Source organism: Microtus pennsylvanicus, chromosome 9 (genome assembly GCF_037038515.1).
Source record: "Microtus pennsylvanicus isolate mMicPen1 chromosome 9, mMicPen1.hap1, whole genome shotgun sequence".
NCBI classification, from domain to species: domain Eukaryota; kingdom Metazoa; phylum Chordata; class Mammalia; order Rodentia; family Cricetidae; genus Microtus; species Microtus pennsylvanicus.
The window spans coordinates 25,381,985-25,407,794 of record NC_134587.1 but is presented as its reverse complement, the minus strand read 5'-3'; positions in this window follow the sequence as shown (position 1 = coordinate 25,407,794).

Genomic DNA, 25,810 nt, shown 5'->3' with positions numbered 1-25,810 from the left:
CTCTTTTCTCTAGCCTAGGTTCCTTTTCCTACTTATTCTCCTGCCCACCAGCCCTGCCCATCCCTCTATGGCCTAGCTATTGGGCATGCCCCTTTTTATTAGACCAATCAGGTACCTTAGGCAGGCAAGGTGAAACAAATGTAACACATCTTTACATAATTAAACAAATGCAGCGTAAACAAATGTAACACATCTTTACATAGTTTAAATTAATATCCCATATTACTTTGGGAGTGCAGGTGATTAGAACCAGTATGGAAATACAGTGGAGTTTTCTCAAAGGGTGAGAAATAGATCTACAACATGATCCAGGTTTACCATTCTTAGCATATACCCAAAGGAAAGTATATTCTACTGTAGATGTATCTGCTCATCCATGTTAGTTGCTGCCTTGTCTTTCTCTTCTATGAATGCTTATTCTGTGCTTGTCCCACCAACTTTTTCTTTAATTTTAGAGTTTATTTATTTGCATTTAAAAGGAACTGTTGACGACGATTTACTGAAATAATGCAAGTGGGAATACAGCCAATACTGCTGAAACATACATTTTTCTCACCGAGCAAAGCTTTGTAGATGGTTACTGACATGAAACTGAGTGCTTCAGATTGTTTTATATTTTGCAGAAGAGTTTGAATAGTACGGCATTAATTATACTTTGAAAATCTGGTAGAATTTTGTACTGAATTTATCTGGTGCTAGTTTTGTTAGTGATTTGGTTTTTTAGTTGTAGATTTTAAGTTACTACTTCTAACTCGCAGGATGTTATGAGTCTGTTTAACTCATTTACTTAATCTTGATTTAACTTTGGCAAGTCATGTGTCCTTTTCTTTTAGATTCCCAATTTGATAGAATAGTTATTTAAAGTATTATCTTGTTAGTCTCTGAATTTCCTCAATTATAAAGTCTCCCTTTTCACATCCAATTTTATAAATTTTGACCTTCTTTATTTTCATTAAATTTGCAAATATATGTCAATTTCTTAGTTTCTTCATAGAATTAGTAATTTGTCTCATTGATTCTTTGTATGTTTTTGTTTCTATTTCACTAATTTAAGCCATGATTTTAATTATTTCTCCCGACTTGGTTTTTTTGAGGTTTTGCTTGTTCTTGTTTTTCTAAGGCTCTCAGGTGCACAATTAAGTTATTAATTTGAGATATCTCAGGTATTTTTTGAAGTACTGGCAATCTACCTCTTAGGACCACCTTTACTAGGTTCAGTAAATATGGGTATTGTATTTTCATTTTCATTGCATTTTTTGAATTTAAGTTTTCCTTCTTAATTTCTTAAATAAATTTTTATTTCTTAGTGTGTCCCAATGCTTCAACAAGTTTCTGTGCTTTCTTTCATTTCTTTTGCTGCAGATATCCAACTTTAATACATGTTGTTCAAATAAACTACAGATTATGAGATTTCAACACTTCTGTTTTTGTTGAAATTTGCTTTGTTTCCTAAAACATGTTATATTTTGAAGATAGTTTTGTGGAATGCTAAAATATATGTGCATTGTTTAGTATTTATCAGGGGCCTTTAGTACCAGCCTCAGTACCCCTCAGGGCTCAGAATCAGATGTCTATGGCAGGCAAAGATCTGGGTAAAAAATTAACTCAATTACATTACCTCTGCATCTTCTTTATTTTTTTGAGCAAGGGGAAAAAAACAAAGTGAAGGGAGTATGGAGAAGAAGAAGAAGAAGAAGAAGAAGAAGAAGAAGAAGAAGAAGAAGAAGAAGAAGAAGAAGAAGAAGAAGAGTAAGGGGAAGAATAAGGAGAAGAAAGAAGGAGAATAAGGGGAAGAAATAGAAGAAGTGAGGAGAAGAAGAGATATAAGAGTAAGGGCTGATCTCCATGAGGTTTCTAGTTTTTAGAGACATAGTTGGAAAAGTCCACAGACCAAGATAATATGCATATCAAAATCACAAAAAAAGCAGGTAGAACTTGACAAAACTGTACTCTGTAACAGGTGACCCAATGCAGGAAAGTGCCAGCATTCCAGGGGAAGTCACCTGACATTCTAAACAATTAGATAAAGTTACTAAACATCCCTGAATCCTAGATTTCCCCCATTCTCCTCATCTAATCTCTTTTGGGATAACCAGCTTTGAGGATACCCAGATTTGTTTGTTAGCAAAGGTGGGGCATGTTGCCTTCCTGCTCAGTGCCTGACTTTTATAGAAATTTCTAGGTGGTCTGTTAGTTAATTTTGTGGGATTGATCCTGTTACAGTTGTTTATGCTTTTGTTTGGGTTTCTGTGGTAGGGCCTAAAATCTGAGGTTGTTGGTAGTGTTTTTGGTATGGAATTCCTGTCTCCCGTTTTAGAGTAGGTCTTTGAAGTTGTTTTCTCTTGCCTTAACTTTGTCAGGCGGTAAACCAGCTCTATGGAGCTCAGGTTGCAGTCTCAGCACACTCCAATGTTGATGTTTGCATAAGGTATTAGCTCAAACCAAGTGCAGGTTCTAAGGCGAGGAGCAGACCCTCGATAGAGTTAAAAGATCCTTAAAGGCAACTGGAGGAGTGCTTATTGTCCTCTCAGAAAGTGGAAGGAGCTCATGGAGGTGGCAATCCTGGAACCCTATGTAAATAAAGAGATGCAGGACAGGAGACAGAGGCATGAATGGGCCCTCTTGTCCTCAGGCAGATCTCCAGCATGGGCAAAGCGTTGGTGCAGTAGAGTGCTTCTGCCTAGAGAGGGGCATTCCTTGTGCATCTTTTATAAAGTTAATGTGTCTAGGCTAACCCTTCAGACATTGTATTCCCAGAAATGGAAATAGGCTCTATCTGGCAAGACATCTATGACACTATTGGAATTGGATAACAACATACCATAATATCCTTGTGGATATAACAATACATAGGGTTATATATTAAAATATCATTCTCATGCCTAGACTAAATGGCCTACCATGTTTCTTAAATTCCTGTTAATTGTGTAGTTCTCCTGATGTTAACGTGGTTTCATTCCTTCCTGTTACTATACCACAGATGAATGAGTTACTAAGTAAGTGGATTATGTCCAAGGCCCCTGGTACTTTTACAGACTCATTTTTGTCTAACTTTACTGCAGACAGCTGCTCCTTCATCCATCAAATATGAGTGTGTTGATACACTGTTGGTATATATCTTCCAAAGTTTAAAGGCCTTTCTTTCCAATTGTTAATAGCACAGTTACTCAATAAATCATGAAAATTGTTTAATTTCCTTTGAGCTCTTTGAAACTGATTCAATACAATTAAACACAGAGTTAAATAATGGGCCAAACCGAAAGAATAGAGGAAAGTTCAAACTGGAAATTATAGTTAAGAAAATGATCGCAGAGGAAAGTTCAAACTGGAAATCACAGTTAACAAAATGATCGCAGCTCCTAAATCTTCTGTTGACTATTATGGAGTGCAGTGCCACCTGCTGGCCAAAAGCATGTTTTTGTTTTGTTTTTAATCATGTTATCTATACAGGTGTGTTTAGGCAGACACAATTTCTTCTCCAATCAATCAATGCTTAAAAAAAAAGTCGTTCTACTCTTAGCTCATGATTTTTGTAAAAGATATAATGTTAGGTTTGAATAGGGACTTTGCATATGATACAATTGAAATTCATTGTATTGCTAGTTTTCTCCTATCTTAAAGGACATAAAGAATGCCACTACCAAAGCTAAAGTTACAGGACTTAGAAAATGGAGTGACAAGACACTTCCAGAATCAATTACATTTCATTGCTGTGGATTTATCTGGTACTTGAGGTTTACTCTTATTTCCTAGATGGTTCTAGAGTAACTGAGAGTGAGCTATACTTATCACACATGGTGATTAGCATCCCAGCATCACATCAATGTGGCAGAAAGATCCTTAAGCTTTAGAGTATGACTGCTTCAGTTGGCTATTACTAGCTGCAGGTGTGGCCCGTCTTTAATTTCTCTCCCCGACAGGATTGGCAGCAGAGGCATCCGGTGTTAAGATGAAACTTTGTGATGTAAGTGTGAGCTGGACGCCTATCTGTCTAACTAGATAAAAATGCACACACTTAAATATGATAGATAGTGTAATGACTTGAGTCATTACTTATTTTAATTATCATTTTAGCTAGAATGATATCTCTTGAAGTAGGAAGACTCTTAAAGGAATGAGTAATGATCAAGTTTCTCATCTGATCGTAGAAATAAGAGACAATAAGCAATTCAAGTCAGTCTGGGGACTGATTTGTTGGGAAGATTAGCACCCAAATTTGATGAATTCAAGGGGGTCATTTCATGTTCATAACTCTAAAATATTGGGGGAAATCACTGGACAGTGATACTTTATAAAAGCTTAGTTGGGCTTTTAAGTTTTTCCCTGTATGTAAAAGCAAAGGAAGGGCCTTTATTCTTACACAAGTTTGCAAACTCCAACTCTGCATGTATCAAATGTGTTGGAGTGATTCGAGAGCCCTGAGTTCAGTTGGGGTTGGGTTTTTAATGTAGCAAAGGTAGGGATGAAGGATTTCTAAGGTTCATGACCTCTGGCTGACATTTGTCAATGGGTGTCCTGGTGGAAAACAATAGGTGTTTGCAGGTGATTGCATGCGATCCTATCTACAATGGTTGGAATGTTAGGAGTTTTATTTGGATGGGATTTTAAATTTTTAAGAAATCATAGCTTTGTTGAGAATTTGAAAGCTGTCTAGCCTCAATAGCAGGACTTTCTCCTTGTTTTAATGAATCTGGTTTTGTTCTGTTTGGTTGTCATCTATAGGAGGCCTGCTCATCTCTCGGGATGAAATGGAAGGGGGAAGTGGGTAAGGGGGAGAAGGGAAGTTGGGGGAGATGTGAGAAGTGGAGAGAGGGGAAACTGGTAGGAATGTATTTTATGAGAGAATAATCTATTTTCAATAAACTTTTTTCAAAAAATATGAAGATTTATGAAAAGAATAAATTAGAAAGAATCCAAACTCAGTCTGAATTCGAGATACATAGCTTCTTTCTTGCCCCTTGGCTGCTTGATTAGCAGAGAGGAAGAACCCATTAGTGGTTTCCAAGGACGGATTTCATCCCAAAGTCTAAGAAGTAAAAGCACACATGGAGGGGTCAGCACATAGGCACCTGCATTTCCCTGCTTTCAGACACCCTATAGCTTTTCATTTCTTTTATGATTCATTTTAAATATATACTCCTTATAATTTGGTGATTTCTAAAATAGTTTAAGAACTCTCTCTTAGTGACATAAGATTATCTTGATGGAAACTATTATAATATAGTCATCAACTCTGAATAATGCTTTTGTCCGTAAAGAGAAACATTATGGATAAAAGAGACCATGAGATATTATGTAAATTATGAATAGGTTGTTTTGTTAAAAATACAGATGCATGGTAATAATGGAATAGAAATTGCTTTTAAATTGCACATTTTATTAGTAGATTTTTATTACATACATTATAGCTAAGAAATTCCCTCTGGGTATGCAACAGAGCTAATCATCGGGCTTTATCCCTTTAAGCAGCTGTGACTTCTCTTTCAAAGGACAGGGAGAGTGGATAAGTATATCTAAAATCACCATGTAACATAACTGCTAAGTTGCATTTGAAGTTTGTATCAGAATCCCAGAGTGCATTTCTCATGAAGGAGACAGGCTTTGTACTTGCTTTCCAAGGCTGCGTATTTTATACAAGATTACTGTTTGAGATGAATGATAAATACTTTGTTCTAATGGAAAGTATTTTTCTCCTCCGTGATGTTTAAATTACTCATCTAAATTTTATAGGCAGTTTTATAGGGATTCAACGACCTCTTTAAAAAACTATTTTGGGATAGCTAGCGTTTTATAGCAAAACTGAGAACAAGGTCCACCCCATATACCTCCTGCCAGCATACAGGCATGGCCTGCCTCATTATCACCTTTTGCCAGAGTGTGTCCTGCACAACAGTTGATGAGCCCACCCAAATGCTGCATCACCATCACCATCTGAGTCCATTTTTACAGTAGATCTGGTCCTCATATTGTGCTTTCTCCTATTTGAACAAAGGTACCATGACACAATCTAGCATCATATTATCATGTAGACTATTTTCATGCCCTAAGAGCGTCTGTTCTCTCTGCCTAGCTCTCCCTCAAACCCTTCAAACACTATTTTTTTTTAAAATTTGTTTTTAAGTTTATATTACAAAATAGTGGATTTCACTGTGGCGTTTTATTCTTTTATTTATCCATTGTTATTTAATTTAAATGTAGTTAAATTAAATCATACTTCCTCTCCTTCTTATACCTCTTGTGTTACCACCTGTCTTAAATTTATGATTTCTATTCTTCTTTAACCACTACTATTATATATACATAGAAATGAATAAATATGTAAATGTAACCTGTTGTGTCCAATCAGTCTATCTACAATTTCTGGGGCTGACTACTTGACTTTAAGTAACCAATCAGGGGGCTCAGGCCTGAGGGGAACGAATTATTTCTCTCAGAAGTTATTAATTGCTTCTAGGTCTTCATCTAGAGCATTAAATCCAATTAGACAGCTGATGGTAACCCCACCATAGAAGTGCCATGATTTCAGCATTGTGGAAGTGCTGCATCAGTCTAACCATTGCTGTGGCTCATCTCATAGGTTTTAGAGATGGGCAGGATTTCCCATGGCTCCTTTCTTTTGGCAGCTTCTATAGCACCTGCTGATACTATGAGAGCCTCTCCTTAGGGATAACTCTCTGCACCAGTTCTGTCCTGGTTCCTCCAAGTCCTGGGTCTGAGTTGTAGAATGTCTTCAGCAATAGGAACTTAACCTTCAAAGTTTGAAAGGCAAGCAAGCACACTAGTGAGAAAATTGCCTGGTGGGTCTCTTAGACTCCCTTGACCAAAAGCTGAAGAGGGGGTTTCTCCTACGTGATATTGACATACGTATGCAGATAAATATAAATAATGACTCCCTATGTCTTTTTCTAGGATCCTTAAGTTATCTATCCATCCTGCCTCTCTTTCTGCACTTCCTTCCTTCCTCCTTTCTCAGTTAAAGCATCCCCAGTTTCTGATTTCTCCCTTTATAGCACTTATATCCTGCTGTTACTATCTCTGGAGTCTCACCATGGTTCCTTTTTATTTCCTTTGTTTCCGTGGTTTTTCTAGCTTGTATGCAGGTCTACAGATTCTGAGATAAGAAACACAAATAAGAGAAGCATGTATGTACGTTTGTCTTTCTGGGCCTGGGTTATATTACTTAGTATAATGTGGTCTGGTTCAATTCATTTACCGGTAAATTTCATTATTTCAATTTTCTTTCCCTCTGAGTAGAATTCCACAGTGGCACATTTTCATTAACCATGTGTTGAAGGACGTCTAAGTTGTTTTAGCTTCTTAGCTATTGTGAATAAAGCAGCAATGAACGTGGTTGAACAAATACTTGTGAATTAGAGTGTGGATTTCTTTGAGCTTATGCCAAGGAAGGTATAGGTGGATCATATGTTATATTTTCTTTTAGCTTCTTGAGATTTCTTCACACTGATTGCCATAGTAGCTGGACCAGTTTGCATTTTATTATTAGTGAAATTAGTGAATTAGTTTTCCACTTTCCCCATGACGTCACCAGCATTTGTTGTTAGTTGTTGTCTGGATCTACATTTCATTTTTAATTTTAATGTTTTTATTTTTTAAGATTTATTCTATTCCCTCTGTCCTCCTCTCCTCTTCCCCCCTCCCTGTGTGTGTGTGTGTGTGTCCACATGCCATCAAAGAACAGCATCAGGCATCTAATCCCTTAGAGCTAGAGTTGCAGGTGATTCTGAGTGCCAGACATGGGTACCAGGAGTCAAACTCTGGTTTTCTGAAGGGACAACAGAAACTTTTAACCTTGAGGTATTTCTCCAGCCCCTTGTTGCAGCATTTTTATACAAAGTTTTTGTTTCTTTGAGTTCCTAATGTATTCCCATTTTTCATCTACTTTCCTCCTCTTTTCCCAACATTCCAACTTCTCTTTCTTTTCTAATGTCCTCTGTGGAGGCTGATTTTGTCAATTTGATTGTCTCTTGAACCAACTGTAACCTGAGCCTGTGGGGAACCCTAGGAAGGAATTTTCAGATTAAGGGGAGCGACCCTCTTTTGGAGTGATGAGCTTCTTCCAACATGGGTGGAAGGGAGCTGTTTGGAGGAGAAAATGTTGCTCAGATAGAAACAAGTTCAAAGAGAAAGCTGGTGAGTGCTTCTATTCTTTCTGCTGCTGTTCTTCACTGACAGCACATTACAGCTTCCTCGGGATGCAATGTGGAGTGAAACCATAGACCCTCCAGATATCTTGAGTTTTAGCATTTCACTGAGACTGCTGAGGTACCTGTCTTCATGTTCTGAGCAGTTACCTGGTTCTCAGACTCCCTAACATGGAAAATACCTACCCAATGGATTTTAAGATAACCTATTAAATCTTCTTTATAATATATGCATTTATTCCATTAGCTCTTTTCTTCTAGAGAACTCCTAATAAATATCCTGTTACCTCATGCACATGCCCTTACATACTTTATTCCCCTTTCTTGGTCACTTTTTTATTTTCATGTACTGAATAGACACAGACACAAAGGGACCACATATGTTACATGTGGTTAAGTCTCATGGTTTCACAAAGCTTGAGTTCAAGTGGCCCTTAGTTTACTTAAAAATGGTTCTAAACTCCAAAAGCAGTGCTACTGGTGATTATATGACAAAGACAAGCCGTATGTCTCCTTTACGTATCAATTAACAGGGTAAGAAGGAGAGTAAAGAGGCAAGCAAGATGACTCATAAAGTAAAGCATTTGCTGCCAAGCCTTATGACCTGAGTCTGATCAATATGGTGGAAGAAGGAGAGAAATAACTGCAGCAAGTTGTCCTCTAGTTTCCGCATGCATGCCACGACAACCATGCACCCACATTCACATACATACTGAATCAACCAAAAAACATATAATAAAAACAACAAAGAAAAGTAAGCAGGCAGTTTGGATGCTCACCTTACTAGACCTGGATGGAGGTGGGTGGTCCTTGGACTTCCCACAGGTCAGGGAACGCTGATTGCTCTTCGAGCTGATGAGGGAGGGGGACTTGATCGGGGGAGGGAAATGGGAGGCGGTGGCGGGGAGGAGGCAGAAATCTTTAATAAATAAATAAATTTAAAAAATATATTTAATTTAAAAAAAGAAAAGTAAGCATAGTAACATATTTTGAGTTACCACATTTACATAATTTGTTATGACACATCTTTAACTGCTCTATTGTTTTTATTATTATTATTTATTACTTACTATGCCAAATCGATTCACCAACTTTTGTCATAGGTGTGTGTATACATGAAGAAACAGTATGTGTACATGAAGAAACAGTATGGATAGGATTCAGTTCCATCTGTGGTGCTAGGCTTTCAGTGATGAATTATGAGGACTCTTGCATTTAGCAGTGGTTCAGAAATGTGGAGCCCCTACATGGCCATGTTTCTCATAAAACTGATCTTTGTAGATGTGTATACATGACTTCCAACAACTCATCATTGTGTTTCAAATACTCCTAAGCCATCATTAGTTCCAAAAGAGAGTATGGCTCTAATATGATTTGATCCTCAAATTTTAGAACCAGAAATTCTCCTGTGATATCATTTGTCTCATAATCCAGGAGACGTTGCTGATTTTTCAATCTGTTTTGTTTTTATTCTTAGGAGAACAAAGTGTTAGTGCCTTGCTTGTGATGACAGAAGCCAGAACAACTATATCAACTTGCAAACTGAATAAAACATATTTGCTTCTCATTTTTTATTTTGACTATAATCTTCTTGACTTAAAATTGCCATTCATCCATCCAACAGATATTTATTTAGCATTAATAGATCAAGATGCTCTTTGCATTTTGAAGTAAATGATGATGTCTATAAAAGGTATTAGTACCTTGGTAGGAAGTCAGAAATGCAAGTTTAAGTAATCAGAACAGTGTGATAAAAACCTCTAACCCAAAGATATTATTATGATTATGACATCATAAAGATAAGATAACCATACATGTAGTTAAAACTAAAAAAATATTACTCTTCTGTAATATGCCCATATGTTGACGTTTTAGATTTATGTGTTTAGTTTAGTGTTTCTACAAAATATAGGAAAGTAAAAAGGGACCATTGATGGGGAAAGGGAAAAGATATTTTAAGGGAGGGAAATCAATAGTGTCACCCAACTATGAACTGTATGAATTATAGTAAAGACCTGCAAGGAAGATGGGTTCATGGGTACAATAATGATACAAATGTTATGGGGGTAGGTAACTAACCACTTTCAAGCTGAGTTTAAGATCCATTCTGGAATAGGAAACTCATTATGGTACTGTAAGTCTGATAATGAACTGAAAACTACAGGCCCCAGAGGTAAACTTACTACAATTATTTTGCTAAACAGACATGATCTCAAATTGACCTATAAATCCATAATTCACACTCATGGAATATTGCAACTCTCAGACCCCATCATAGAACTTTCTTTGTGCAGTGAATTCTGGTTAACAAAGAAACTTACAACTGATGAATGACAGAATGTCAGTGTAATCCTCAGCCCCAAAGGGGGCATCTTGATCATCCCCCAAATGAAGGCTCAGTGACCACCAAAAGGATAGGAAGGTAAAATTCTAACAGCCAGAAGTCATGGAGGACTGGTGTGGTATTTCTTGGACATAACAGGATGGTTGCATTTATGAACTCAAAACAGCTGTGATTATTAGCACAAGACCTAAACTAAATCAAGTCAGTCAACATTCTTTTGGGGAGTAGGGAGGAGCTGAGATCTTCAATTAAGAAGTTATTGAGCTGTCTGACAGAAGGAAATATGGGTTTTGTTTTCTTTTTCTTTATGAGATTAAAATAAAATTATAATGTTATCATTTTCCTTCCTCTAAACTCTGTCATTTATTAGTCCCTACTCTTGCCACAGTCCTTCAAAGCATGGCCTCTTTTCACTAATTATTATTGCATTTAAATAAACAGGGAGAAGAATTCTTAGATGAATACACATACACATGGATTGTTCACTGTATCCAGTGAGCAATAGGTAGATCTCTTTGAGTGACTGGATGCAGATGTGAGGCTTCACAGGTCACCAGGACATACAGATGAAAACTGATCTGGCCTTGGGAAGTCTTGGAGACTCATTTAAGAATTTTCAATCAGGTTATACTTGCGTTCTCCAAAGAAAACTCTGCCAAAGGGAAGTCCTACTTAAGACTAGCCCAACCACAGGGCAAGAGAATGAAAAGTGCTTTGTCTATCAAGATGGACAGGAGAGGCAGGGTTTGAGGGTTGTGATGTGGGATTTTCTTCTGTGTGCTGTGAATACCATTGGTTAATAAAGAAACTGTCTTGAGCCTGTGATATGGCAGAACTTAAGTAGGTGGGGAAAATTAAACTGAATGCTGGGAGAAAGGAGGCAGAATCAGGGAGAAGCCACGTAGCCCTGCTGGAGCCAGACAGAATTCTACCCAGTAAGCCACAGCCATGTGGCATTATACAGATGAATAGAAATGGGTTAAATTAAGATGAAAGAGTTAGCAAATAAGAAGCTAGAGCTAATGGGCCAAGCAGTAGTTTAATTAATATAGTTTCTGTGTGGTTATTTCAAGGCTAAGTGGCTGTGAGCCAACTAATGGCCTTCTCCAATAGAATGCCCTTTGGTAAATGGATAAGTGTGAGAGAATTATGAGGGACCAGCATAACCTACATGTTAGGATGGCTGGCGCATGCTGGTTCCTTTTGTTGAGTTAAAGAAGCAGCCATGTCAAGGAAAAAACAGAGTATGGGAATACAGGTATAAGAACATGTTTATTTGGAACTGTTGAGATAAAGCAAGGAGAGCTCAGTAAAGAAGTGGGCTTAATTATAAACCCAGCATGAGCAAAAGGAAGTCATAGCAGAGAGCAGAGCTAAGTGGACAGAGGTTGCAAAGAGGAAATAAAAAAGATAAGTAAAGAACCCTGACTAAACTGGCAAATAAAAGAAAATCCAACTTTTAGGGAAATAGAGAATTGGTAAAAATTTGATGAGCTGGTCAGCATTGCTTTCCCTATGCAAGAATGAGTATCTATGTTTGGCTACCCACGTGGCATGTAGTAAAAGCCAAGCGTACAGTATGGACCTATAATTCCAGTACTATCCAGTCTGTCTAGACAAAGTGAACATTAGATTTAGGAAGAGACCTATAATTCCAGTACTATCCAGTCTGTCTAGACAAAGTGAACATTAGATTTAGGAAGAGACCTATAATTCCAGTACTATCCAGTCTGTCTAGACAAAGTGAACATTAGATTTAGGAAGAGACCTATAATTCCAGTACTATCCAGTCTGTCTAGACAAAGTGAACATTAGATTTAGGAAGAGACCTATAATTCCAGTACTATCCAGTCTGTCTAGACAAAGTGAACATTAGATTTAGGAAGAGACCTTCCCTCAAAAATGTATCTGAGTGTAATCCAGACTAGAGGAAAATATTTAAAACTGATCTCTAGTCTCCATAAACCCATGCATAGGTAAGTGCAACCCCCACAAGCAAATAAACAAATACTAAAGCAAATTCTAAATTTAATTAAAAAGGATTAAAGGAGAGATGGGGAAGATACAAAAGGAAGCTAATCAGTTAATAACTTTGTGCCAAACTAAAAGTAGAGTCTTCTACATTGCTCAATCATTACTGGAACCTGAGCTGAGTTCTTGGGAAAGGAACAATAGACTATACTATATTCTCTTTATACGTGCATTTTTAGACTTTTTACTTCAGTCAATCAAGAAGCAATAGGTTCTTTATGCACAAGGACCTCTTGTTTCAAACCTTAACTTGCTTCTCATTAGTTCACTCTTTTATAAAATCAGTATAGATACAGTGTAAATATTTTGTGCTTTCTGTCTCAATTTTTTTCCACCATAAAATGTGTCATGATTTGAGTGAAAAATGTACCCTATAGGCTCAGGCATTTGAAAACTTGGTCTCAGGTTGATGGTTTGGGGAATTAGTAGAACCTTACTGTAGGAAGTATACCTCTTGAAACAGGATTTGAGGGTTTATAGGTTTACTGCATGTTCATTTTTCTCTTTGCTTCCTCCTTGTGGATACAAAGATGATCTCTCAACTTCCTGCTGGAGCTGACTAGACTAATCTGCTGCCATTAGCCACCCCCCCCCCCATCACTATTATGGGCTCTCCATCTGGAATCCCAAGTCTAAATCCAAATGAACTCTTCTTTCTAGAAGTTGCTTTGATCGTGGTATTTTTATCAGAGCAACAACAACAACAACAAAAAGTAGCTATTACAATGTTTTCACTCCCAGCCCAGCAGGCATTCTTCCAGTTGCTGCCTCATTTCCTTGCAGGTGGTTGAAAACTTACCTGGGGATAAGGGTCCTTTTTTGGTTAGCATCTGTAATGGATCAGAGAACACTCAGTATTGATGGTTTGGATTTAACATGGATTAAAGGATTTTTGTATACCATAGGCCAATGGTGATCATATATTACTTTTTGGATGCTGGAGGATGGGAAACTCTGTTGGATGTAAAGGATTATCAGGTTGGGGTGAAGGGGATTTTGGCTAAATACATTGAGTAGCATTTCTTGCTAAAGTTTAATTTTGCAAGAAATTGCCCATATAGATCCAGCAGCCTGACTAAAGTTTGGCAAAGAAAAGAATCTTTGTCAGGTGAAAACAGATTCGGTAAGCATAATGATTATCTCACCCCACAGCTTGTGGAGACAGTTAAGTAGATGTAAATACATATTATATAAAAGACAACAAATGATTATTATATATAGTTTTATATTTTACAAAGTATTTGATGTATATACACTTCAGAAAAATACACATCTATAGAATTTAGTCTGACAAATTCAGTATAGATTTATACTGATTTATATACCAATATGATCATGTGTATTCTGTACATTTTAAATAAACATTAAAGAGTTGAATTCTTACAAAATCTCTAATGCCTGCAGTTTTCTTTTCACACATAGTTCATTACATTGCAGATCACCACTAGACAGCTGCTTTTGTAAAACTCATCTGTACATGAAGCTGCTGAAGAATAATAAAGAGAGAGTAGGCATGGAGGTGGACACTGGGCAGTGCCGACCATCACAAAGGCATTTAAGGGTTGAACAGAAAAATAGAGATTGAGATAGGGTGTCTATGGAGCTTAAGAACAATTCTGCAGAAGCTAAAGGAGAACAGTGGTTCTTTTGTTTATGGCATCAAACCACACTTTATTTTGGAGTGCATGTTCCACAACAGACACACTCAAGAGCCGGAAAATCAGTTTAAAGTATTATGTTGTCCCTGCAGAAGAGTGGCAAAATACACATTGAAATGATACTGTCGGCTGCTAAGCACTTTAGTGAAGAGTGTACTCTTTGTCTGCATCCTCACGTGAATTCATGCTTGTGTTGAGGAGGGAGGATCCTTAAGAAAGTTCCTCAGAAGAGGTTGTGATTTAGCTGAATCTCCTTCCGCCATGCACCTTTGTTGGGCAGGAGGCAAAATTAGCAAAAACCTTGTAAGAAACCATCTTCCTACCATAATCATTATGGAGAACACACGCAGTACAGCCAATTTATATTCTTGAGGGGTGTTACGTTCTTGCAAATTGTTACAGATAACACTACTCACATTTAAATGAGAACTTTTAAATACCTTTCGCTATTTATAGCAGGAAAGGGAAGAATTTTCCCCGAGTTCTGCTCCCTGGAGGCATTCATTAGGGGAAGTGTAATGAAGCTGGCAAACAGGTGCTTCTCATGTGCCTTTCATAAAGGGCTACAAGCTCTTACCATTTCTTCGGCTTCCAGCCGGGAAACAGACGTCATCTACTGAGCTAATAGCTCACAGCAGGCTCCTTCGGTGTGTGCATGCAAATAGTTAGAGTTTTATCTTTCTCTGCTTGATGATGGATCGTGAACACAATGTACTGAGAAAGATGGAAAAAATAAATACAGGAATGTATGAATTGTGGGCCATAAATCTAAAGAAGTTTTGGCATGGTGAGATTTAAGTAAAAATTGAAAAAGCAAACACTAAATATGGATCTGATGCTTGAGCTATCACAACTCTTCCGATTACTATTAAACACTTCTCTAAATTCTCACCATCCAGGCAAATATAACTCTGTCTCCCAGCCATCTCTTTTGTTACTTTTTAATGTTGTCACGTTGCTAACAAGTCATATACCTGTGAGAAGGTACGATATTTACAACCATACTTATTGTGTACTTTCTTACATTACATGTAATGTGACAGGAACGAAGAATTTGTGTCCTTTGTTCAGCTATTAGACAACTGAAGCAATAGTCCCACATTGGGTTTATGTCTCTCCTTTAGCTATGAAAAAATGGAAACAATAGTCCTGCATTGGAATTTTACCAGGAATATTTATCATTCTGGGAGAAATGAAAGGTTGAAGCAGCCAGGTACTGGCCAGAGAAGAATCTTTGCTGCTTAGGAAAAGATTTCAGAGTTTTGACAATTCAGACTATCTAGTAGGAGATACTGGAGTTAAGACAACGATGGGTGCATAGGGTCAGGGCCACAGGGTACCTGCTTACATTAAACACACCTCACCCTCACCACTTAAGTCTAAACCTATGTTATGACCTGAAGATGGACTTGGGCAGGGCTAGTTGCTAGACCTGTTTCTAGTTCTCTTTCCAGTGTGACTGACTGCACTGAGTAAATCTCCATTCTCTGCTTTTCTCTATTCCTTTTTTCTCATTTATTATTTTTGTTCGTTTGTTTACTTTTGTGAGTTTTTTTTTGAAGATTTTTATATATTGGCCTAATTAAGGACCAGTGGCTAAGCCTAAGTTGTGAGTGCTTCCAGATTCCAGGCTTTGATTTAATTCTCTTGTGGCAATAAAGCAAACATTGCTTACAATCGTTGCTGTTTTCACTTGTACAAACTTGGATACATGACCACTCAATATGTTCTCTCCCTCTAACACCTGTGGGCAAATCACCTTCATTTGCTTTCTGCAAGCTCATTTTAGGATCCAAATGAACAAAATTAGCTAAAATGATTGTCAGATTTAGATAAAAATCTAAATAAATTCTATTAGGCCTGGCCTAATGAAATTATGGCAGCCTCAAACCTATTTCCACTTGGAGAATCAGCACCAAGGCAGTAATGCCACTGACTGTGAGCGTTCGCAGCAACAGCCCTTCATAAAGTGATAAACCTATCTCAGTTCCACTTCACCTTGATGGGGCAGGACACACCATCACTATGGATGGCGACCTACAGGAGGCAGCTGCCAGCTGAAGTCAGGTGTTAGCACATGTGAGCCCTGGATTGGGCAGAGACTCCCAGTAGCCATGCAGGTCTGTTTCTCTCAAAAGAATCCCATTATCTTGGAAGAGAATTCTTTTCCTCCTTTCAAACAGTCGGTGCTTTGCTTGTATGGTTCTATTTTGGACAGATTATGGAATTCTCACTAAATAAATGATAAAATACATAGTCCTAATTTCTTTTTTAAAGGGTTTTAATTGAAAATAGATTCTTTTCTCATACAATATGTTCTGACCTCAGTTTTCCTCTTTTCCACTTCCCCAGTGTGTCCCATATCCCCTCGTCCCCTCCATTTTCCTTCAGAAGGAGCAGTCCAAGAAAACAACAGTCAAACACACACACACACACACACACACACACACACACACACACACACACACACTGCAATAAGACAAGGCAAAAGCCCTCATATCCAGGCTGGACAAGACAGTCCGTTAGGAGGAACAAAGTCCCAAGAGCAGGCAAAGACTCATAGACACACCCACTCCCACAGTTAAGATTCCCACAAAACACCAAGCTAACAGCCACAACGTGGGCAGAGGACCTGGTGTAGAACTTTATAGACCCTGTGCTTGATGCTTCAGTCTCTGTGAGTCCATATGTGTCCTGCTTAGTAGTAGATTCAGTGTGGCATATTTTCCTGGTATCCTCCAACACCTCTAACTCCTATGTTTTCCCAGCTCTTTTCAGGGTTCGCTGATCTTCGAGGTAAAGGACCTGATGATGACCTCCAATTTAGTCTCTCTCTCTCCATATACTGTCTCTGTATGTGTTCCCATCTGCTGCCATAGGAAGCTTCTCTGATGACAGCTGAATTATAGCCTGCTTCCTTCCTTCCTTCCTTCCTTCCTTCCTTCCTTCCTTCCTTCCTTCCTTCCTTCCGTCCGTCCTTCCTTTCCTCCTCCTCCTCCTCCTCCTCCTCCTCCTCCTCCTCCTCCTCCTCCTCCTCCTCCTCCTCCTCCTCCTCCTCCTCCTCCTCCTCCTCCTCCTCTTCTTCTTCTTCTTCTTCTTCTTCTTCTTCTTCTTCTTCTTCTTCTTCTTCTTCTTCTTCTTTTCCTCTCTCTCTCTCTGCCAGTAGTTTTTGGTTGTACCCTAAGTTGCTGGGCTATCCAATCTCTGTGTCCAGTTCCCTGCATCCAGGCAGTATCAGGCAAGGACTCACTCTCCTGGTGTGGGCATCAAGTCAAACCAGAGTTTGGTTGACCACTCTCACAATCTGAGACAACAAATTGCCCCAGAACACCTTGCAGGCAGGTCAGTTTGTAGGTCGAAGGTTTTGTGGCTGGGTTGGTGATCAGGTTTTTCTTTCCATTGCCTGCAGAGGACCTTCTCTCACAAAGAGACTAATCCCTGAGTTTTATTTTTTAATAAATGATAAAAGAAATTGCAGTATTTTCACTTTTCCATCAGATGTTCCCGTTTCCATTTTTGGATTATGTACCAGGTCCTATATCTCAACTGAAATGTAAGAATATTTTCATTTGTAGTACTGGGAGTAAGTTTATAAACTATTATGAGAAGGTTAAGGCACCTACCTTGGCTTTCAAATGTGCTTTCTTAGCAGCTGTCACGGTGGGTTATATTTTCTCCTTCATCTTATTAAGTACTTAGCGACTCACCACCCATGATCAAATAATATGCTAGCACATGTAAGGCTTGTGTGTAGGTCAAATTTGATATCAGCATCAGATGCAAAATAGCCTTGTCAATAAATCAATGTGTCTATTTCCTCAACAGCCATAATGGAATTTTCATCATGTCTGGTATAGATTTATGTCTTAATATATTCACAAAATACTGAAACTATTCTGTTTTCCTAAGTAATTTTGAATAATTGCACCCTTTCTTCTTATTGTCTAGATAAATCTGACAGTTTCCATATATTTAAATGGAAAAGACAAATTCATTTCTAAAAGATGAGATTGTGTAAATGAATTGCTTCCCTTGTTTTCCTTTGGCTATGGCCCACCTACTCAGGGTTCTATTTATAAAGCTAGCTTGGCATGTAATTTGGTTGCTTAATGGGATGGAGGTGAACAACAAGTGGTTCCACTGTAGAATAATCATGTAGAAGATGGATGAAGTAGGATGTTTGGTTTCAAGAGTTTCTGCACTATTAGTCTCCTGGGTAATACATCTTAACTTCTTTCAATGCATATTGTGCCACCATTATCCTACACATTTTCATTCTTGCAAAATGCATCAGCTTGCTGGAATCAGACTAACACTCTACATAGACAGTTCCTAGTAAAACAGCTGATAAGATACACTTTCAGTCACAAACGTGACAACTGCAATGTTAGGCTGTGTCAAGAAATCTTGAATAGGGTGACATTTTAAAGAATTATTACTGATCTACAACATCATATTACTTTTGTACTATTGAAGATAAATTCACCCAGTTTGTAAATCAACCATTAGCCCTTTTGTTGCTGGTGAAGTTAAAGATGGAAGGAGACATCAGTAATAATAAAATTCTAGTCCTTTTCAGTATCCATATGTAAGGTTTTAATAATCTCTGACTCATATGTATGTATGTATAAGTATATACATATATATATATATATATATATGACTTACATAACACACACACAGCTTATCTATGTGGGTATGTGTGCATGAATGTGTGTGTGCTTGTGTACATCTTTGCATGCATGTCCATGTTTGTGTGTGTGATTCAACACATTTTATGCTACATTAAATATCAGTTATCCAGAGCTCGTGTTGTTCTGACAAGGTAAAAACAGGTATATTGTTAATGAGGATTACAAGGTGTACAGAGCCAACATTATTTTCCTTATACAAATGCTTAGGTGGTGGGAAGATATTTTGAGAAATCACTGTCAAGAAAGAACAGCAACAAGATCTAGTTAATCTAGACTCATATAAACTAGACTTTGACTTGTGGTTCCAATAATTCAAAGCACTTACTTTTGAGTTTACTCAAGCAGTTTGAGTTCTTTGAGCACTGATTTTGTTATTCAGCAAATGGGGCATAAACACTTAAATATAAAATACTTGAATAAAATAATGCTTCAGAGAACTTGACATAGCCAAATGTGATGGTATTTTGGGAGATAAAGTTAGGAGGATCAGAAATTCAAGGTCATCCTCAACTACAAAGCAAACCAGAAATCAATGTGGACTACATGATAGACTGTCTCAAAATTGAAACAAAACAATCTTGTCATGGTACCTGAAGCATTGATGATGAGCCATAATTATTTGTTATTGAAAATAACATTAATGTTTGTATTCAGGAGGCTATGATTAAGAAACTGCTGGTGATTGCTCAAATATTATACTATCAAGAAAATCATTGAGAATTTGCATTTTTAAGTTCCAAACTTCCCTTTAAAAAAGAAAGAAGAAAAGCAAGAAACTGAATATCCTGCTTCAATTCCTATTGGGATGCAATAAGTTAAGACGGCAGTGTGGCAGTATCATTTACCTTTACTCCAAATAGAAAGGGATTCTGATATTCTGCATCTCTAATTTGCTCAGAGACACTGGCAATGCAGTGACTTCGATGTGGATCCTAACATAAAACACAGTGATCTGACAACGAAAACAAGAGAAGGCCTGGGACAGTGGGACCATATGAAGCAAAAGCTGTGGCTCCAAGCAGTTGGAAATGACTTTATAGTAAATAGCGTCAAGCACAGTCACAATAAGGAATACAGCATGTTTGGAATAAAATATACTTCTGTGAGAGGTCTGAAAGGCATGTGAGCAAATGCTGTGACCTGTTGGCTTTCATACGCAGAAGACGATCCTTCTCACCCTATCCCACAGCGATGATTTTAAACTCTGTAGGACACGAACCCTCCAATATTTTATTTTATATGTTGCCCCATTTCTATATACGTAAGAACATATATTATTAAAAACACGCTAATGAAACTCAGTCAAAATCCTGAGTGGACCACTAAAATAAGACCCAGTAATCCACTTGCATACCCAAGAAGGGCGAAAACACATTCAAATGCATTATGAAGCAACTTGGAGTAATTAGCTTCACTCAGTGCCAACTCTAGGAGATGGTTTGTTTCCCTTATTGAGACATAACCTTTTACAGAGTCACACCATTGGAAGGAAGCAGTGCTGAGTTCCTGCCCTGAGTACCTATTGTCTGCCCTTGAGGGGGTGCTCTCAATGACAGGTCTACCTAATACAGTACTAAGAAACAAAGGAGAGTGACGGTAATTATGTAAGACTGTCACGGGCTTAGTATTGCCCTGCTTCTCATTTGGATATTCATCGTGAGTCAATGCACTGAACTCAGCACAGTGCCTTTGTCTACAGCCGAGGAAGAGGAATTTGTTTTGAAAGGACAAATACCACTGTGAGTTTTATTATAAAGGTGGCAAGTAGATGATGAGCCTTTATCACCTTACAATGTCTTGTGTTATCATAGAAAAATACCATGTATTCAGTCAAGTGCTTCTGCACATTTTCGATACGTCTCATTCCCTGTTCTCTTTTCATAGATGGTGATGCTTGAAATTGTGTAATGACTTCCCGGTTTTCAAAATTAGACCCTGTAGAAATAAAGAATCACATGTGATTGCCTAATGAAACAATTTCTATCATATTTAAAGGTCAGAGTATTCTAATTAGACAGAGAGGCAGTAAAATGCAGTCGAAATTAAAAGAAACTTTGTTCATCATTTGAATGTCTGTTTCTGTACTAGACTATAAACCTTATATCCTTTACAGATCAGGAAAGTGCTTATAAAATTTAAAACTAATATTCTACAGAGCATAAATGATTATGGTTCAGATACTATAGCGTGTATCCTTGAGAAAATACCATTTTATAATATGATTTTATAAATTTTCCCATTAAAGATATAACACTTTAAAATGATTTCTTTGCTAACCCTCATCAATTCCGTTCCTTTTACCGTCTCCTTTCCAAGCTCTGTCTCCACGCAAATGGACAACATAATGAAACTGTTCAAGACTATCCGACATTCTTTTCTCTTTCAAGCAGACATTATGAAAACTCAAATGTCTTCAAAGTCATCAGGCAATAAAAATGTGTTAAGGGTCCTGGCAGAGGAGAGAGAAAACTGATAACCTGAAAGATGTATTACATATCTAAATATTCCTTAAACTCAGAATAATTTAGAATATAGGCTGGTAAGATACAAAATCAATCCTCCCTGCCAGCTTCAGTTTGAGACTCTTCCCCAGCCTCTTTTCCTTCAGGAAATATGATTTACGCCTCTAGCCTCATTTACCATATGGCTAATGGCTCTCATCTATCTGGATCTTTGTTTGTTCTACATAGTTTTACATTTATCTGTCCATCTGACATTGTCAATAAGCTATCCAAAAGTCAACATGTCTCAGGTCAAATATCACCTTCAAACGGAATTTTTGAAGTTGGTTTTTTTTTTATTGTGATTAGAATAAAATCACATCATTATTCCTTCTAAACCCTCCCATCTTCCCATTTGTTCTTTTACAAATTCAGAGTTTCTCTTCTCATTAATTGATGCTACACACACACACACACACACACACACACACACTTCTAAATCATTTGTAATGTTACTTGCACATATGCTTTCAGGGCTGACCATTTGATGTTGGATAATCAGTTGGTTTGCGCTTCTCTAGGGAAGACTATCTGTCTCACTTTCCACTGTTGCCTGTAGTTCTTTATATAGGACTGGGGCCTCCTGATCCATCCACATTAACATGTCTGTTGTTGGCCCCGTTTAGCTCATGTTTAGGCAGCAATGTTGGTGAGCTTCCCAAGTGTCTCTTCTGTTATTTCTGGGAAACACAGTCTCGCAGAAAACCCCCTGATTCTCTGGTGCTTACACTCTTTCTGCCCCCTTTCCTGCAGTGATCCCTGAGTCTTAGGTGTGGGAGTTGTATGGTAGATGTATCAGGTGTGGAGGAAAGGGGAAGATGAACACAGAAGAAAGAGAGAGGAGGGTAATAGAACAGTAAGGATGTCTAAAAAGTCGTAAGGAGCCATACTATTAACTATAAACCTAAAAATATCTATAATACATGTAAGCCGATATATAAATATAGTATAATTAAATTTTCCTATCTGGGCTTAAAATGTTCATTCCAAGAGTCAAAGGCCATATAAGAAAGAATGCCAACATAAGGCATGAGAAATACTCTATGAGTTGTTGGTCAGGGTTGTCCAAAAGACTCTAAAACTTTACAAGTTATTGCTATTACCCTGGCTCTCCTCCACCCCCAGAGGTGGAGAGTAAATCCCCATTGATGAAAAACCATCTCCTTAAGACACAAGGTACAATGGCACCTGAGTTGGAACTATTTTGTTTTTTTTTAATTTTTTTAAAATTTATTTATTTATTAAAGATTTCTGTCTCTTCCCCGCCACCGCCTCCCATTTCCCTCCCCCTCCCCCAATCAAGTCCCCCTCCCTCCTCAGCCCGAAGAGCAATCTGGGTTCCCTGCCCTGTGGAAAGTCCAAGGAACCCCCACCTCCATCCAGTTCTAGTAAGTGTGAGCATCCAAACTGCCTAGGCTCCTACAAAGCCAGTACCTGCAGTAGGATCAGAAACCCATTGCCATTGTTCTTGAGGAACTATTTTGAAAGCCTCCTCCCTGAGGCCTAGCATTCATGGTGCCAGAAGGTGACATGCAAACTTCCCGAGGAGAGAAACAACTAAAATCCCCACCTAGCTGTGACTCCTGTGACCCACAGCAATGACCAGCATCGCAGGCAAGATAACCCTAAGAGTACAGTCATGTCATACATACCTGGGCAGAGCAAATGGCTTAAGACCTGGTCACGTAAGAGGAAAACCATGCCTGTTGCTGGAAGAAACTTAGCCAGGGATAATGAAGCTTTGTATTTTCAAAGAAAACCCACTATGGCCGCTTTACCAACCCAGCAAAATTTCTAACTATATTCTCTAAATATTTATTGTTTTTAAAAATGTTCTCATCTCTGCAAACCCATCCCCCATTGAAGGTTTAGAAATATGAAATCTAGTATTTCTAGTATTAACTATTCCCTCTTTGATTATCGGTTTCCCTCCTTTACTCAATTGTCCACGAAGGTTTTTAATCCTCACCCCACTTTTCAGAACTATCTTTCGCTCCAAGGTTACTCACTTTTCTTTTTACACAAAATATTCTACAGTCTTTAGATCCAGTGTTGTTTTGTTTATTTATTTCACTTGCATGCAATTGCCCACAGTGGTGTGCTGGGAACTGAATTCTGGTTCTCTGTAAAAGCCTTCTCTCCAGTACAGATTGGACTCCCCAGCCTTTCTTCCCTTCCTACCACATTTGCTTGGATGTTTGTAATGTCTACCTGCACACTTAATATTGTCTTCCTTACAATTCATTCTCGATGCTGAAGCTAGAATCACTGAATTAAACCTAACTGTGAGCAGGCTTCACTTCTACTTAGTACCTTGATTGATTGATGCTCTTTAAATAAAACTTCGGCCTCCTTAACACAGCTCGAGGTATGAGGGTTTGAGATGTCCTATTCTTGCGCTTCATTCAGCTTCCTTCTCCTCTTGCCTATTTATCCTGAAGTCCGCTTGACTTCCTGTGTAAGCAGCTTTACTCCCCGTCCCTTGACTTGGAACAATTTTGTTTTTTTTTTTTGTTTTTTTTTTTTGTTTTTTGTTTTTTGTTTTTTTCCCATTGGAGTGATTTTTATTACTCTTTTCTTTTTTTTTGTTTTTGTTTTTTTTCTTTTTTTTTAAATTTATTTATTTATTAAAGATTTCTGTCTCTTCCCCGCCACCGCCTCCCATTTCCCTCCCCCTCCCCCAATTAAGTCCCCCCTCCCAGCCCGAAAAGCCATCAGGGTTCCCTGTCCTATGGGAAGTCCAAGGAACCCCCACCACCATCCAGGTCTAGTAAGATGAGCATCCAAACTGCTTAGGTTCCCACAAAGCCAGTGCGTGCAGTAGGATCAGAAACCCATTGCCATTGTTCTTGAGTTCTCAGTATTCCTCATTGTCCGCTATGTTCAGAGAGTCCGGTTTTATCCCAGGCTTTTCCAGACCCAGGCCAGCTGGTCTTGGTGAGTTCCCAGTAGAACATCCCCATTGTCTCAGTGTGTGGGTGCACCCCTCGCCGTCCTGAGTTCCTTGCTCATGCTCTCTCTCCTTCTGCTCCTGATTTGGACCTTGGGATTTCAGCCGCAATACCACTCTTGGGAATATACACAAGAGAGGCCTTATCATACAACAAAAGTATATGCTCTACGATGTTCATAGCAGCATTGTTTGTGATAGCCAGAACCTGGAAACAACCTAGATGCCCTTCAAAGGAAGAATGGATGAAGAAAGTATGGAATTTATACATATTAGAGTACTACTCAGCAATAAAAAACAAGGACTTCTTGAATTTTGCATGCAAATGGATGGAAATAGAAAACACTATCCTGAGTGAGGTAAGCCAGACCCAAAAAGAGGAACATGGGATGTACTCACTCATATTTGGTTTCTAGCCATAAACCAAGGACATTGAGCTTATAATTAGTGATCCTAGAGAAGCTAAATAAGGAGAACCCAAAGAAAAACATATAGGCATCCTCCTGAATATTAACCTTCAGCAAGCGATGAAAGGAGACAGAGACTTGGAACAATTTTGACCAGAGCAAACCTCCCACCCTTCAAGCCTCAACTACAAAGCAAGCCGGGCGGTAGTGGCGCAGGCCTTTAATCCCAGCACTCGGGAGGCAGAGGCAGGCGGATCTCTGTGAGTTCAAGGCCAGCCTGGTCTACAAGAGCTAGTTCCAGGACAGGAACCAAAAGCTACGGAAAAACCCTGTCTTGAAAAATAAATAAATAAATAAATAAATAAATAAATAAATAAATAAATAAATAAATAGATGAAAGCATAGTCTGGTCCTCAGTGCAAACAGGACTTCTTCACTCAGAAAAGCTGAAAGTACCTAGTAAATATCTGAGCTCCCCAGACACAGACTGTTTGGAGGGCTACTGTTATTGCCTCCTGCATTCATTCCTCAGTGGGGCTCCCTGAGAACACCTCCAGCCCAGCTTGAGAAGACCTGCTCCACCCTCTATAGCAGCTCCTTTGCAACCTACATAGTTTAAATAAGACGTGAACCTCTGCTCTTGTGCTCTTACCTGTGTTTTCCATTTTTTTAAGTAGCAATTTGGGTCCTGCTGTCTTCCCCCTTCCAAGGTCTTCTGTAGGTTGACGTCACCTCCATATTCAGAGCTATTTTCCATCTCTATAACCCTGTAGCTATGATTAAATGCCTTCATTCAGGTAATAACCTCCCCAAAGGGGAAAATGATTTTATAGTATTCCCAAAGATGGATACCTTCCATTAAATATACAGATTGCATATTTTCTGAAAATGCTCTGAGTATGCATTACAACTGTGCTGAAAAATCATATACTAGCAGGTCATGGATAGTCACTTGCTTTCATTTACTGCCAAGAGAAAAATGTAATAATATTGTAGACACAATGGAAATTTTATAAATACCACTATCTGAAATGTCAGAAACTCTGACCAAGGAAACACGGTC